Genomic DNA, 16051 nt, shown 5'->3' with positions numbered 1-16051 from the left:
GAAAGAGGAAAAATTTAAAGCAAGAAAGCATAATTCACTTCATAACAGCAGTAGTGTAGGTGGTTGGGAGAAAGAAAAAAGAGAGAAGCTGAAACCAGGAAGAATTAATTTATGATTAGGACAGTGAACTGAAGCTTATGAGATTTACATTGAAGCACAGCTTTCATATGCATTTCTTGGACAACCTTGAGCAAGTGACCTCAAGTGGGCTGAACAGAGGCATCTGGTTGCCTAAACACAGGCTACTCTTTGCATTCCCAGACGTGTGTCCAACAGCCTCCAGAGGACTGTGGCTGTCACATCTGCCATCTCTTTTGGGAACAGTTGGACATTCAAAACAGCACTCCCAGATGCGAGAACATCTCCCTTAGTTTGGCTTAAAAACTGAAACAATAATGTTCGCTTTGTCTGTTCTTGTTCCTACCTCTTCCATTATAATATGTGACATTTTACTGGCAGATTCAGGCCATATTTGTACAGTCTTGATCGTGGCAGAAGTATCTAGGCATTATAACAAGATGAATAATAAGGAACAGTGATACGGATAAAAATAACAACAAAGTAATAAGATTGTGGAGACAGTGAAATGAATGGCATTTCCAGCAGGCAATGGAACAGGCAGAAGAAGTACAAACCCTGAGGGAACAGAACTTGTTGCACCTCTGTTTACCTCTGTTCTGCTCCAGGTATATTCTTTTCTCCACTATACCAGCTCAGCACAGTGCAATATTTTCCTCCAAATTAAATAACATTCGTAAGTCATACCAATTCTTTTACCTGAGGAGGATCAGCTGTAGGTAGAACATCCAGGAACAAAAAAATACGGGGAAGGTTTGAATGAATGGAGGAGAGATGTTTAGGGAATAAACAGAATATACAGATACTTTTTGGTTGTTTTGGGGGGTTTTTAAATTATGTATCAAGATAAACACTTCATGCAAGCTTTTGTGTACAAAAGAGGTTACACAGGAACAAGGTGTGCAGCTAACAAACTACTCAATGGGTTACAGGAATGGAAGCACTGTGTTACTGCACATTGAAAAGCCAAACACCACTCTTCTTTATTTTCTAAAAAAATTTCCGTAACACCCTGACCTGTACCGTAAATAGAGGAACAAAACAGCTCAATGATGAGTTTCTTCCTTTTTGCCAGTTCCTGTACCTCTGAGGAAAACAAGATGATATAGTCCTAAAATATTAATAAAGGAGCAAAGTGAGTAATTGCCAGTGTATTGCATTCAAAACAAAATGCCAATGAGATAGTAGAAAGTAAAGTAGAAAGTTACTTAAATAGTAATACAGGCACACCATTCTATTTGCTGAATGCCATATGTACACCCCTTTCACAATGAAATTCAGGTTGGTGGACTTCACCTGTAAACAAAAATAAGGCATTTTGGCTGTAAGCAGATGTTTAATTTTAAATACATTTTGCATGTTTAATGCAACATAAAACACGCTCCTCAGTAATAAGGCCATTTGCCACATTTCCATGTCCAGATTTATTCCACTAAAAGATCCCTGCAGATGGTTAATAGTCGTGCTAGTGACAGTGGGTTAGTTGCAGGTTCACTGAGCGTCCCTGATTTTTGGTATGAACACACGCACTCATCCTTCAGAAGAAGATTTTACAGTTATGTCAACCAATTCAAATCTCATGCAGGCAGAAACCACTTCCCCAACGAAAATCTTTATTTTCACACTGCTCTCTTGCATTTTTGGAAATGCATACCTAGTTTCCTATCCAACCCAGTATTGCTCAACATTGATACATCCCTACATAGGCAGAAGCATCCAGTCTCAGCAGAAGACTGAGGCATTTCTCAAACTTCCATACATATTGGGGCTCTGAGTGCATTTCCCCATCACGGAGGAAACATGGAAATTTTTGGAAATATGAAAGCATCCTCTTTCTTCTGTGGTTGGGGATGCTGGGGCAGCCACAGCCCCTTTTTGTGGGAGCTGCTTTAAAGCTGAGCTTCTGCTGTTTGGCCCTGACCTGAGCCAGCTCCCACCATGCCAGGCCAGTGCCAGACTCGCCCTGGGACTGTAGCTGCCCCAGTGCCTGAGGGATGCCCTCACTGCCAGATCCTACCATCACACAGCTGGAGACCTCTCAGCACTCCTGGAACAGGAGCCTGTGGTGCCCTGACAGATCTCTGTAGGGTTTTTCATTTGCATTGTCCAAGAAATGATGGTTGGCTTTATTTTCCTTTCTTTCACTAATTATTTCAGCATGGTTTCAGAGGCTTACTGGGATGATGATACAAAAGTTCTGAATTTTTATTTTAATACATATTTCTTCTTGAAATACTATCATACTAACCATAATTGCGATGCTTTTTTGCTGGAATTCCTGTCTTAATTGCCAGTACACTGGTTTTTATCAAAGGTGCTGATATATTTTTAAAATATTTGAAACTACCTGTGATTAATTTTTCTCAGCCATGATCTTCCTGTGACGTATAGTCTCCCTTTTGATCTTTAACTGTTTGAAAGCATTTTCTTAACATTTTCTCTTGTACCAGTTGATGAGGATGGAAAAAAGGCTTAGCATGGATTCCAGAATGAGGTAATCTTTGTTTGCAAATAAAATTAGCTACTTGGTTTATTTTGGAAATAGATCAGCTGTCAGGAATTCTAGAGGGTGGCATCAGTGAGTTCGGTTAATTGAAACAGAAATGACAGAACATCAATTAGCTTTTCCATTAGATGTTATATGAGCAAAAGCTACTGTACAAGGCCAAAGTCAATTCATTTTAGTATCAGCTGTACAAATCCTTTTTCATATGTTAACAAAAAAAACTCCACCTTTTTTTTTAAAAAAACCCTTTCTTTGTATTTCCTTGTCTATAAGCATCAGAATGACTGTAATATGCAGTACAGACATCTATAATATGCAGTACAGTCAACATCAAACCTTGAGAAGTAGTGGTAAGGCATCAAAAATAATGTAACTGCTTCCCAAATCTATAATTGTCCTTTAGTCTAGTCAATATGCCTCCAGCCTATGTCTGACAACTTGAAAAACTGAAAACTGTCCAATGTTTGTAGCAAGGCACTGAAATGCACCTTCTTCTATGGAAACACCTTCTGGGGGATCCCACTGTGAGCTGAACCCTGGTGTGGTCCAGCTCCTCAGTACACACAGGGCAGGGTGAGAACTTCACAACAGAGACTTTGTGACGGTGGGAACTGGAACTTGTCATACTTACACCATGATGTCAAAACTCAAGTCAAGATACCCATTTAGGGAGAATGAAAACTTTGCTTGATAAACCACACCACAAAGGGCAACTAAGTATTTTGCTGACATACTTTACTGCTATTTACGTGCTGAAAGGAAAAGGGCATCCACTCAGGTCTGAGATGTTCATTCCTGCCTGAAGAAGCACTGCTCTGGTTATTTCTCACACCACAGGTAGGTCTGTTTTGTCTTCAAGGAATTAGTCTCAATTAAAAATTAAAAATACAAGCTCCTGTTATTTGAAAAAAAGACCAAATCCTCCTCCCTTGATGCAGCAGCAGTTGTTGCAGCCTGTGTGGTCTCAGCCATAGAATGTGTCACAGCTAAGATGAATCAGAGTAACTTAAAGAATTACCTAACCTAGCATTTTCTGAGAAACTGTGGCAGAAAAATTGCAAGCTGACAGATTTTCCTCTGGTTGGACTGAGAGCTTTCCAGTTCTGCCAGAAGTGACCTGTGGAAGTTGTCACTTATCTGCTATTTAACGCCTAAAAAAGAGAACAGATCCTGCAGATATGAGACTTTTCTTCTTAAAAGTTCCAAAATATTAGTGACATTCAATAGAAGAGCTGGAGATAGACTTTATAATTTCAAGGTTACAGTTGAGTGCTTTTCTATGAAATAATCTCTTGTCCTCTATATCTTTCTACCCCCCCAGCCTTCCCAGAAAAGAATTTAAAAAAATAAAAATAATTAAAAAAAAAACCCACCAACCTATCTTATGAGATCATCCATGTGTATTGGGAGCCAAAGTTCTCCTTCTTGTGAAAAAATTGTGGAAAAATATATAAAAATCACCACAGGCCACATTGGATTAGATTAGGAAGGCGATACATCACTTAAGAGGATCTTCTAGTTCTTACAAAATCCACTGTATTTCCTAATTAAATAATCTTATTTCAGAAAGACTTGTTTTGGAAAGTCATATAAACCAGAATTGACATCTTTTGTGCTTCTTAAAGGGGAAACAGTAAATACTCCATTCTCACTGATGCCAGATTCCTGCCAGATGGCTGAGATGTTGTCTAAGTTGCTTATTTAGGGATTTTTTAGTTAATTTTCTCCCTCTGAAGATTCTTGCAAAAAGACGAGGTAATGCAAGACCATGTTATCTGGTGTGGGAAAGGAAAAAAAAATGGTTGGTGGAAGCTCATGAATGTTTACTCAAGGTCTGAAATTGATAGTAAAGGAAACATGGGATTTTCTGTACCTTGCTAGGTGGTTCCTGGAGATGGGTGTTGAGTAGGGGTTTATGCAAGCTGAAGGATAGTTTTCAGGAAAGATTCTTTATTTATGGCTCTGTGATACCTTCCAAGCAAGGTAGGACAGAGCAGAGACAGAAAAGAGAACCATAGAAATGCCTACAGTGCAGTAAAATCCAGGGCTGGCCTGTGGCAATGTGTCTTTCATTGACATGACATCCCAACAGAGCAAGTACACAAAGGGTTGAGCACAAATCCATGGGATACCTGCTTCCTTCATTGCACACCATGTTCACTACAGGAAGGCATGCTGGGGATGAGTGTTCCGTTATCAGATCTAGCTTCACATTTAGAGTTTGCAAGGCCACTGAGCTTACTGCAAACTTGAACCTGAACACTTGGTTGAATAAAATCTCCTGTAGAGATGAAGGCATGTGCTATTGACCATGTGACCCTGTTGAAGAACAGCTGCAGGAAAGAGATAAACTGTGGGATTGTCCTGCAACCAGTTTGAATAGGCCCTGACTGTTAAAACTGCAAAATATAACTTGCCTGTGTTATGTTGGAGAGTGGAGACACTGGGGCAGGAGTAGCTTCAGCCTCACTGGCAGACACTTCAGTGAAAACTTTAAGTGTGCTCATCTGAAATCTGTATCCTCTGGATGTAAGCTATGACTGCATTCACACTGAGCTTCCAGATATGCCGCAGGACCTGTAGGAAACCCGTGCCTTTCTAGGGTAGCATCTGGAGATCAGGCAGGGTACATAAGGGCATTCAAAATGGAACCAATGTGTACGCAACTACATAAAATCTTAATCGGTCAGAAATAGGAGTGGGGCAAAGTCAGACTGCATTTAAGTACATCTCAGCCTCTCACTTTTTTCCTAGACTTCTCAAGAACTAAAGCATTTCCACTCCATTCTGTTTTGTTCCCTCTTCTGCCTCTCTCATTTGGGGCGGTGATGGCAGAGAAACAGATACATGGAAAACGCCAAATTGGATGAGCAGATCCTGGATACAACTGCAAAATTTTCCTAGATTAAGCCTCCTGCTAACCATGAATATACAATTAGTGAACTTGACCCTTGTTCTCGTGGTAACAAACTCTTCTTTCTGAAACAATTGCTTAGAACAGCAAGCAATTACTTTCTTCTGTACATTTGATTACTAATTTCTTACCAGAACAATAAAAAACAAATAACTTCTCTTCTAGTCCTCACATTATAATTTTATTCCTGCTGCCAAAGCGTGCCTGGCTGCTACTTTGTATATTTGATGTGCAGCTGTGGTAGGAAGCCACAAATAGCAGTGTGGCATCTTGAAGAACTGTGCTGCCAAGGGTAAAAGGACCCTGCAGGGCGTCTCTTCTCAGGGAGCCATCCTAACTATTTTGAAAATAGCAAATCATGTGGTGCAGAAGATGCAGAATTCACTAGAAAACTGTTCTTTCCCCAACCTTCTCCATTGCAGGAAAGAAAGTGGCTTTTGGCCAGCATACACTAAAGAAATGGGTACCCTTTCTCACCGGTTTGAAAGGCTGCCATGTGCTGCTCTGCCTGGGTTATATATTTATGGAGGCATGGCACAGGAGGGACGTTTTATACAATGGATGGCTGTTTGGTTTTTTCCACCTGCTGTAGTAGATGAGGGGTACTTACAGAGCAATCAATCTGTAGGATGCCTCAGGATTAACTAAAAGGCTTTTTTCATCATTTACTGTAAGTATGTGCCTTTTACACGCAAGAGAGGAAGGTGAGCATCCTGAAATTGTGCATAGTATAAACTAATTGCTACCTTTTTATTGAATTAAAATGCATGAATATGCATGGGTGGTTGTGTCTGTCTTCAGGTAAAATAGGGCAGCCTTTCTAAATCTTCCATGACTAGCTGTGAACTTTTCAAATTCTGCATGTCCCAGAGACTCTTAGCTCTTTTTAGCCAAGTGCTGGGAGAATAGCACTACTTGAAAGATAAATCTGGGTGTTTAATTAAAATCTGAAGAAAGATTTTTGAATATATTACCTTAAATTTCATCCCTGTATCTATTTTCTTCTCATAGATGCTTCTCCTGATAGTATTACCTCTTTTGAAATTGGTCTGTCTTTTATTTATAATACATATTCCCAATTGTCTCTTGATAATAGGAATGAATCATTCAGAGAGTGGGGTTAGATGATTTTGTCCAAAGTGAAAAGTAATATTCAGTGATTTTTGTCTTTTTATGTCTGGATCATGTTCCTCTGAATCACAGAGAAAAGGAGTTTTACCATGGTTAATACAAAATGTTCCCTTGCAAAGCATACCCAATGTGCAATGTTACACAGCTGATACACATAAGCTAAGTTATCAGCTAACATTAATTAGCACTTTAAAGCTGTAGGTCCTGGGAACAAAGTTCAGCAGTCCAAGTAACTGATCATTCTGCCTATTTATGTAATTTATCTCCTCATGCCCATGTATATTCACTAGTACCTTTGATACCAACCAACCAAGCAAAAAGTCCTGCATATTTGCTTGTCCAATTGAATGCCATTATTAAGTTTTTATCAAATTTGATATTGTGTTCTGAATAAACATGAAACTGCAGCATAAAAATCTCTAGGGGATTCAGAGGCAAGAAAATTAACAGAAGCCCACGGTAACTTCAGATGTTCATGGGAACATAGGTCTCAACAAGCCAGAAAAGATCAAGGATATGATTATATGTCCTGCCTCCTGCAATGGTCTGTAATTAACTTTCAAAGCAAGTTCACATGGCCTATTTCCATACTGAGTCAAACCTACCTGAAATTTATGTTCAAATCCGAGTCACAGGGGTGTTCAGCTTGTGCCCTAAAGCATTTGATTTGCTTTCCTAAACCATTCTAATATGACTTTGCTCTTCTTATTGACCCCACACACTGCTCCTTTAATCTCATCTTTGATACTTAAGAGAGAAGTCAATACAAAAAATGAGATTCCTTTACCTAAGTGTTTCCATCTTATTTCTGCCCTTTTTTTTTTTCATTAAAACACTGGCTTCACTACAGGACATGAAAAATTCTAGTGACATAATTTCTGTACTTTTTCTCAAGGGATCTTCATTGTAATCTGTATCGCTACAATTACTGCCGTAAGTAATAACTAAAAGAGGTCATGTTCTAGGTTAATAGCCTGCAGCTGCAATGAAAAGAAGTCTGCAGTACTAAATGCAGCTATCCAAATAAACTAGATATAGCTAATAGTGCTATACAATGATGGGAAGTATTTTCACACAGATGTTGACATTAATCTGAAATGCCAGTTCATTTCACTCTGCTTGAGCTTATTGTAGGTGCAGCTACACTGAAAAAAAGAAATAGGGTTTGGAAACAAGTTGACCAAATAATTCTTTCAAGCTGAGGAGTTTCTGAAGGTGTTCAGGGGGAGAGAAAGCTTTTCAAAGCAATGATTTACATGGGGTTTCAATCATCTTAATAGTTTTCAAATGCTTTTTCACTCACTATCAAAACTGACTTTGTGAAGACTTCTTCACCAGCGTGCTTGATGAAAAATAAATCACAAATCCTACATTGACTTCAACAATACTTTCAGATTTTTAATAGGTACACTGACAGTGTCCAAAATTATGTTATGCTCAGTACTTGTAGAGTTCAGTAGTCAGTTTCAATTCCCTTTCAAATCTAATAGTCAAATATCTGCAGACATCTGCTCAGCTATCAGGAGGGGGCTTTCAGTGAGAACTTGACGGAATCAAAGGGTTGTCCTCCTATATCTAACATGCTCAGTCCAAACAGTCTCACAATCCCTACCTTGCATCTTCACAGTTCATTATTATAACTCAAATACTGTTTGCAACCAGCTGGTGTGTCTGTCCTGTTCTTTTTTCTTTCCTTACAGAAATTATTTAAGAGACAACAAAACTATGATTGTCTCTACCAAAAAAATATACCAAAAATCACCCCAAATTTGAAATTGGCATTATCCTCTTAGGCAAATGTTGGTAAGGAGCAAACACTACAAAATCCTGTTTTTGTAGCATGCTAAGTAATCAAGTAAGCAAGGATGGAGACTAACACAATAGATGAAATTTTATTCAAGTACAGGCAAGAATTCTCATTGTCTGAGAAGTTCAGAAATGCAGCAGAGAGAATAAGATATCAAGAGTATAATTTTCCTGGGCAAAGTACATATAATTGCAGTGGATTAAAAAATTTTCTTTGGCATAGAAATTAAAACATATGGCATTGCAAATTCCCCTTGCCCCCAAGATCCTAGTGTAATCTTATTTATATGGGGACATTCTGGTTGTACAAATTAGCCTGTCAATTTCCAGAATTTTCATCATATGGAAAGAATCACTTAGAACTACAGATGTTGCATAGAGCACAGATGATCGGAACAGCAGGGTGCACATTTTGAAAGTTAAAGGTGCAATGATGGCATTTCCAAAGTACCCTCTGTTTGATATTCCTCAGTCCATGGGTAAATGAAACTCAGTGTGGCTCCATTGACCTTCCCCATCATCAGACAGCTGATTGACTTACTACTATTAATTAGCTTGGTTAGTGGAGTGGTCAGTGCTGAGGCAAGGATGGCACCTTTATGTCCTAGGACACATCTTAAACTGGCTGAGGAAATTTCAGAGCTATTAAAAAACACTTTCAACCATACATGGATAATAAGTGGCATTTCATCCAATGGGAAGAGTAAACATGTTGTGAGCTTTAAAAAGACTGAAAGAAAATGCAGCCAATTAGCAAAGCTTCTGTTTCTGGAAACAGAAGTAGTGGAACAAGTAACTATCAGACTACCTGGAGGATAACACACAGAAAGTAAAAAACAATGTAATTTTGTGTGTGAATGTTTGAGAAGAGATTATATCAGAATAATCCACTTTTATTCCATAATGGGTAACAGATGCTGCAGACAAAGGAGAAGCAATTTCTATTGTATTATTTTACTTTAGAAAGGCTTTTGATGGTGGTGGTCATGACATTCATCTTAGAAAATTAAAACACATGATGTCGATGAGTCTAGAACAGAACAGTCACAACCCACACTGGAAGGAGAGACAAAGAGACTACTGAGGTGCACAGTCAGTGTGAGTGTTTGTTTTATGGGTTCTATGAAGGTCCAGCAGTATTCAAGTGATACTCTGCAGCAAGGTACTGCAAATTAGCTCTCTGGGAAATCTTTCCTGGTAAGGCTGAGAATAAAGATTCTAAATGCCTCTCAGGCAAGTGACATTACCCTTAACTGAGTTTCTAAATAACAAACTAGGAAAAAAAAGCATGCTGAAAGTATACAGGTAAAACACTGACTATGGTAACCTCTAGACATCCATTTTAAACGTCTGCTTTGATACTCAAAGATGTGAACAAATACATCTCAGACACTCTTAAAGGCTCATTAACTCAATGCTCTGACTCTAACCATAAAAACAAGAGAAATATGGACTAATGCAAAGTCACTGTATATGCCTCTGTTGCTGTTTCCCAATTTCTATGAGCTGTTCAAGGTCTCTTTAAGGGTTTCTAGAGCTGACAGCTTCTAATGCACTCATGGATTTTCCAAGGCTCACATCGACCTGCTTGTAGTCTTAAGCTGACACCAAGCAGCATTATTGAAATCTACAGTGTAGTCATGTGTAAAAAAGTATTTCTTTTTGTTTAATTTTAAACCTTCTACCCAATACTTTTACTGAAGTAATTTAAACTTTCTCATACACAGTGGGTAACAGAGGCATGACTTACCTTAGGCAGAAGCACTGGAGTTGCTGTTATGTACTCCAGACTGACAAGGAGAGAACATCTTTGTGTTGTTTTTGTTCAACCTTTCAAGAAACCTAAGTGCACACCTGATGGCAAATGTCTTAGCATCAGCTAAAATTAGCCCTATTTTTTCCATCTCACTGTTTGCATTTTTTACCGTTGTCTCACAGTTCTTGGTCCAGTGTTTGTTCAGATCGAGGTGTTACTGTTCTAAGCTGCAGCTGCCTTCCTGCCTGCACTCCCGGGTCTTTGCAAAGGAAACCAGACATATGGGACAGGAAAGATATCACCCACGGCTCATCCTTATAGAGAATGGGGTTACTCCTGAGGAGTTCACCTTGTATACCTGCCCCACATTGTCAGCACCAGTCTTTGAGGTGATGTAAGCACTACTTGCCACATGACACAGCAGAGTCTGTATGGCTGGAAGCCTTCCATCAGCTACAGAGAGCAGTACCTGCAGTGTAGCCAGCCATAGCTTTTGCTCACAACACATCGGTTTGCCACATCTAAAAGGATCTCTTTGCATGTTTTGTACTTTGGCTTCATTGTACATCTAGATTAAGCCTAAACAATGTGTCTCACAATTGCACAAATACTTCTATGCATCCCCTGGAAATGCCCTGTTTCACAATGCTAAGCTGGTGTACAAAACAGTGACTGTGCAACTGCACATTATCACTTCTTGCAAGTAATTTCAGCAGAGCTGTACAATGGACTTTCAGCTGAGCCTCAGCCCGGTGTTTTGCTGCTGTGCCAGACGATGTGAGGCAGACATTCACATCAGTAATGCTTTGCCAGAGGCTGATATCACTCAATTTATTTTCATAAACCTTGAATTATGACAATATTTGGCAGATGTAGGACTGGTCCTGGTTATACTTACAATAACTTTTAGCTAAGTGCTAACAAACCACTATCATAATATCAAAATTTTACATTCCAGAAATTGTTTCCTGCTGGTAAGAATACGGTGTTATAATAATTATAATAACATTCAATAATGCATAAAAAAATCTTTATTTCTTTTTAAAAAGCTAAATTTTGCCACTGCTTCAATGAGTAGATGCTTTTCTAACAATACTCCTCTTTGGTTTAATTTTCATGATTTTTTAAATGCTGATGGAAAAAAATATGACTCAACAGGCTTAGGAATATAAGATCACCTGGATCACTATAATTGGTAAAAAACCTAACTTTATTAGAAAAACTATAATCAAGATTTGGTATCAATATAGAATTTCTCCAAGGTAATATACACTGAAAATCCTGGTGCTTCTGACATTAAGAAAAATTGCACCTTTCATTGTTCCTGCATCCTTAGACACTAGTTTTGTGGAAGGGTCCCTTATAGGTAGAAGAGGTTTTCCTACACATGTGTAACATGGCTGGGCAGAGTGCTGGAGATCTTGTGGTATTGGATGGACACCCATCTCTTAGGCATTACACCACAAAATCAGGTATTTCACCCTAGCAGCATGAAATCATTAAAAAGACATTACATTACTTCAATTGTTTTGGATCAGCTCTCCTTGTTAATCATCATCTGACTGAACCAGCACTATCCATGTAAGAGTCTGCAGGGTCTGCTTTACACAACAGCTGCAGGACTAACCCTTTGAAGACTGCTGTTGTCAAATGCTGACAACATCAAATAATTCAGGGAGAAATTATGGCTGAATGCCAGATGACATAAACATAAAGTATCAATGATTTTTTATTTCAGTCTTTGAACCATGTGTTAATTGCAAAAAGATGTGTAAAATTGGTGAAAATGTGGAAAATGCAGTCTGATGGGCTATTCTGTACACCGATAAAATCTATACAGGACCAAGACATGTGTCTCCATTTAATCTTGTAATTGCCCAAGTCAGTTCATAGGCCCTCTCCAATTCTTTTCACTCCTCCCCCAAAATTCATGGGCTGAAAAACCTTTCATGTTTTCTTTTCTGCCAGTTAGAGAAAGACTTGTGGAACTTTCATATTATGACTAGCAATATCATCTCATGTTACACCAAGCTACAACAGTTATTAATGCTAGAAAAATGCTCTACTGTCAAATTTTGTCCCAGTTGAACTATAGATGTTGGTATGTCAAAGTGCAAGGGTGAGCTCTTCCCATTTGACACATTTGTGGATTTGACACATTTGGATTTAAAAGCTACCATTCTGGCCTGGCAGTATTTCACACAGGCAGCAAGGACTGAGGTAAGCTTGGTCTGAGCTCTTCATTCATAAGTCTTTTGCCTCGGAAGTTTTCTCCCATTTGTAGGATAAGTGGAAATTATCATGGTGATGAAGATCAAATCAGGTATCTAAGCCCAACCTGAGCAGAACAAGATGAAGAGCATCTGCTACAGAAAATCTGTAGCAAAATTAAAAAACCTTCTATTTCTCCTCAATTTAATCCTCTTAATCATCTCACTGAAAAAGCTCTTCTCATATGTTTGCAGGATCTTTTTCTTTAAACTCCTGTACCACTGACCCTTTGAAATCTGTAGTTAAATATGGTTTCAGATGAATATGAAGGATTTGCCTGGGCAAACACTGGGGGCTTTTGAATAATAATAAAAAAATCTTATATCTCCCTCATCTTGTGTTTAAGTTTTATGATTTTATGACCTGTTCCACCTTCTCTAGTGCTGCTTCTACAGCATGAGCCACAAGTCTTTCTTATCTGTGGCACTTGTTGCTTCCTTTAATGCTTTCATAGTCAATATAATGAAGAAATAGCCAGTCTGAAGGCAGTGAGCCCCAGGAGATCACTCAAGCATTCAGACAGTGCTGTTTGGGAAGTCACAGAGGAGGCAGAGAAGTGGCATCTTCTTGCAAGGGATAGGATTAATTAATTAATAGGAGGCTGGACAGAGCAATGACATGTCCCAACCTACTGGGCTACCATATCGTTCTCCGCTCTACTGTTTACTGACAGCGAGTTACATAGATTCACAACATAGTTTACAATTACAGGGTATACAAAGAATGCAAGCAAGCCTTATTTATCTTAGTCTTAATGTGGCTAAGTTGTTAATGTTATAAAACTACATTTAGAAACCCACTATCCCCTGGGACACCTTAAGTGAATTCCTAGTGAATTTTTTACTGCGCCACTGTGGCCTGCAGGCCCTGTGAGCCCTGGAGACTCACAGCCCTTGCAGGCCAAAAGGCCCAGTCTGGAACTGCTCAAACCCCAATAAATCATGTCCTCTCTCTCTAAGAACTCTAAGAAATTCTGCAACAGCATCTGATCTCATGAAACCACCCACATGAGAAAATATTTCTCAGTAGTCCTTGTGGACAGGGTCTATCCAGTTCTTTTTGTCTCCCTTTAGAGCTGTTGGCAGTATTTTTGACTGTTCACAGGCTCCTACACTTTTCATTCTCACTCCAAGAACCAGGTGATTTAGTATCTAGAGGACATAGATGTCCCTGCAGTCTTAGATCTCCTCTTCCCTCCCATTCTGCCTCCCTTGATGGGCCCTTAAGCAGAATTCACTTGCTCAAGTGAGATGGAAAGCAAGAGACTGTTTTGGAATCGTAACTGTGTCAGCCTGCCCTGGGATTCTCACTGAGTCACTCAGTGGCTGAGGTTGAAAATGTCCTCTGGAGGTCCTTTGGTCAAGACTCTGCTGCTCAAGCAAGTGACCCCCAGAGCTGGTTGCCCAGGATGATGTCCAAACAGCTTTTGAGTATCTCCAAGAATGAAGACTCCACAACCCTCCTGAACAATCTGTGCCGGTGCTTGGTCACTCTCACAGTGAAAAAGTGTTTCTTGATGTTCAGAGGGAACCTCCTGTATTTGAGTATACACCCCCCTTGCCTCTGGTTCTCTCACTGGGCACCCCTGAAGAAGAGTCTGGCTCTTTGCATCCTCCCTTTGGATACTTACCACATTCATAAAATCCCCCTGAGCCTTCTCTTTTCCAAGCTGAGCAGCCATAGCTCTCTCATCTTTTCCTTATGGAGAGATAGTCCAGTCCCTCTGTCATATTTGTGGCCCTTCATTAGATTCTCTTCACAATGTCTGAGGGCCTCTTGTACTGAGGATCCCCAGACCTGGACAGAGCACACAAGGCAAGGCCTTCCCAGTGCTAAGCAGAAAGGGCAGTCACTTCCCTGGACCTGCTGGCAGCACTTTTCCTGATGCAGCCAAGGATACCATTAGCCGGCCCAGTGGCAAGGACACACTGCTGGCTTGTGTTTCACCCAGGTCCTGTTCTGCAAAGCATCTTTTCAGCTGGGCATCCCCCAGCATATATTGGTGCCTGGGGCTGCTCCTTCCCAGGTGCAGGACTTTATACTTCCCCTTGTTGAACTTCATGATGTTCCCATTAGCCCATTTCTCCAGCCTGCCCAGATCCCTCTGGATGGCAACACAGCCCTCTGGGTGTGTCAGCCACTCTTCCCAGTTTGTGCCATCAGCAAACTGGCTGAGGGTACACTCTTTAGAATATGCCCTTTTGGATACTCCTCACCTTATCCAGAGAGGATAAAAAAAGATGAAAGATAGCAGAGTCCTTGAAACTGTGTTCCCTGGCTTACGTGTAATTTTGCAGCTGCTTTGATCAGTAGTTATCCTTCCCCATATTACAGCTCCTTAGATCCTGACCATGGTTCCTTAAATGGAGAAAGAAATTGGGTCCTCTTTTATTACATTCTTTTTTTCCCATCTGGTTTCTTTAAAATGCAAAATAATACTTTTATCTACAAACGTACAGACAGGAATCTATATCCATGTATCTGTCTAAAAATTGAGTATGTAAACATGCTCTCTGAAATGTACAAGAGTAACTTCTAAAAGCTTAAGAGACAATGTTAGGGCCTCTGCTAAAGCAGTTCAATTTCAGTATGTAAGATTAGGAGAATAACTGCAGTGATGGTGAAAATTAGTAAATCAGATGACAATTTCTATGTATTTGCTATATGCCACCCTGCTTAATTCAGTCTAAGAGTAACATAAATACTTCTGTTAAGCACAGCTTAGCAGATGTCTAATATTTTTTCTCAGAGCAATGTTTTGTAGAGGGACTGTGTATTCTAGAAAGGAAAATAAATACTATTAGTTTAAGATTTGTAACTGTCTATGCTACTTGGCTTTAAATTGCCACAATTTACTGAAGAAATAAAAGCGTGTGTGGCTTCCTCAGCTTTTCTTCCAAGTAAGTTTTCCTCACCTAAAAGGAGAGACCATCATCATGATCAGTTTACCCACATCCTGAGACGTGGCATCATCCTGCCAGGAAACAAGCAATTTCATATTAATTATAACTGATCCCATAGTTCAGATAATAAAATCTCAAGTATTTTTCTGCAACTACTCCAAGAGCAATAGGAGGAAGTAGGAAGCAGTGTAATGGACAGCTCTCTCTGGATGTGACCTCTGACAGAGCTGGTCACTCAAAGGTGGCTTTTTCATGGTTAGCAATGGGTGAAACACCCCCATAGGGAAACCAGTCACTTTAAGAAGAATTAGACTAAATTAATCTAGTTTGTAAGCATTCATTATAAATAATTTGATCTGGTCAAATATGGTTTTACTGGTGCCTCTTGTTAAATCTATTAGAATACTGAGTTGATAAGTGCAGCACAGAGGAAGCAATATGCATGGTTTTGTTTGTGAAATAAATGTTTTCCAAACCTCTGCATGCAAATCCTGGAAAAGAATGGTTTTGATTTTCCCTTGAGAAATGGGCTGACGCATTTTTGTCAATAGGTATCCTTTTCAGATATAAATCAAATTCATTGTGGCCCTGCTAAATGGTTTCAGAGCCATATATCCTGGCAGCAATAATACTGTCAGCTTTCTCTGATATTAAATTCACATTTGAGGAGCTGTAGATGATGAATT

The sequence above is a fragment of the Sylvia atricapilla genome, chromosome 1 (genome assembly GCF_009819655.1).
Source record: "Sylvia atricapilla isolate bSylAtr1 chromosome 1, bSylAtr1.pri, whole genome shotgun sequence".
Classification (NCBI taxonomy): domain Eukaryota; kingdom Metazoa; phylum Chordata; class Aves; order Passeriformes; family Sylviidae; genus Sylvia; species Sylvia atricapilla.
This window is presented reverse-complemented; position numbering follows the sequence as displayed.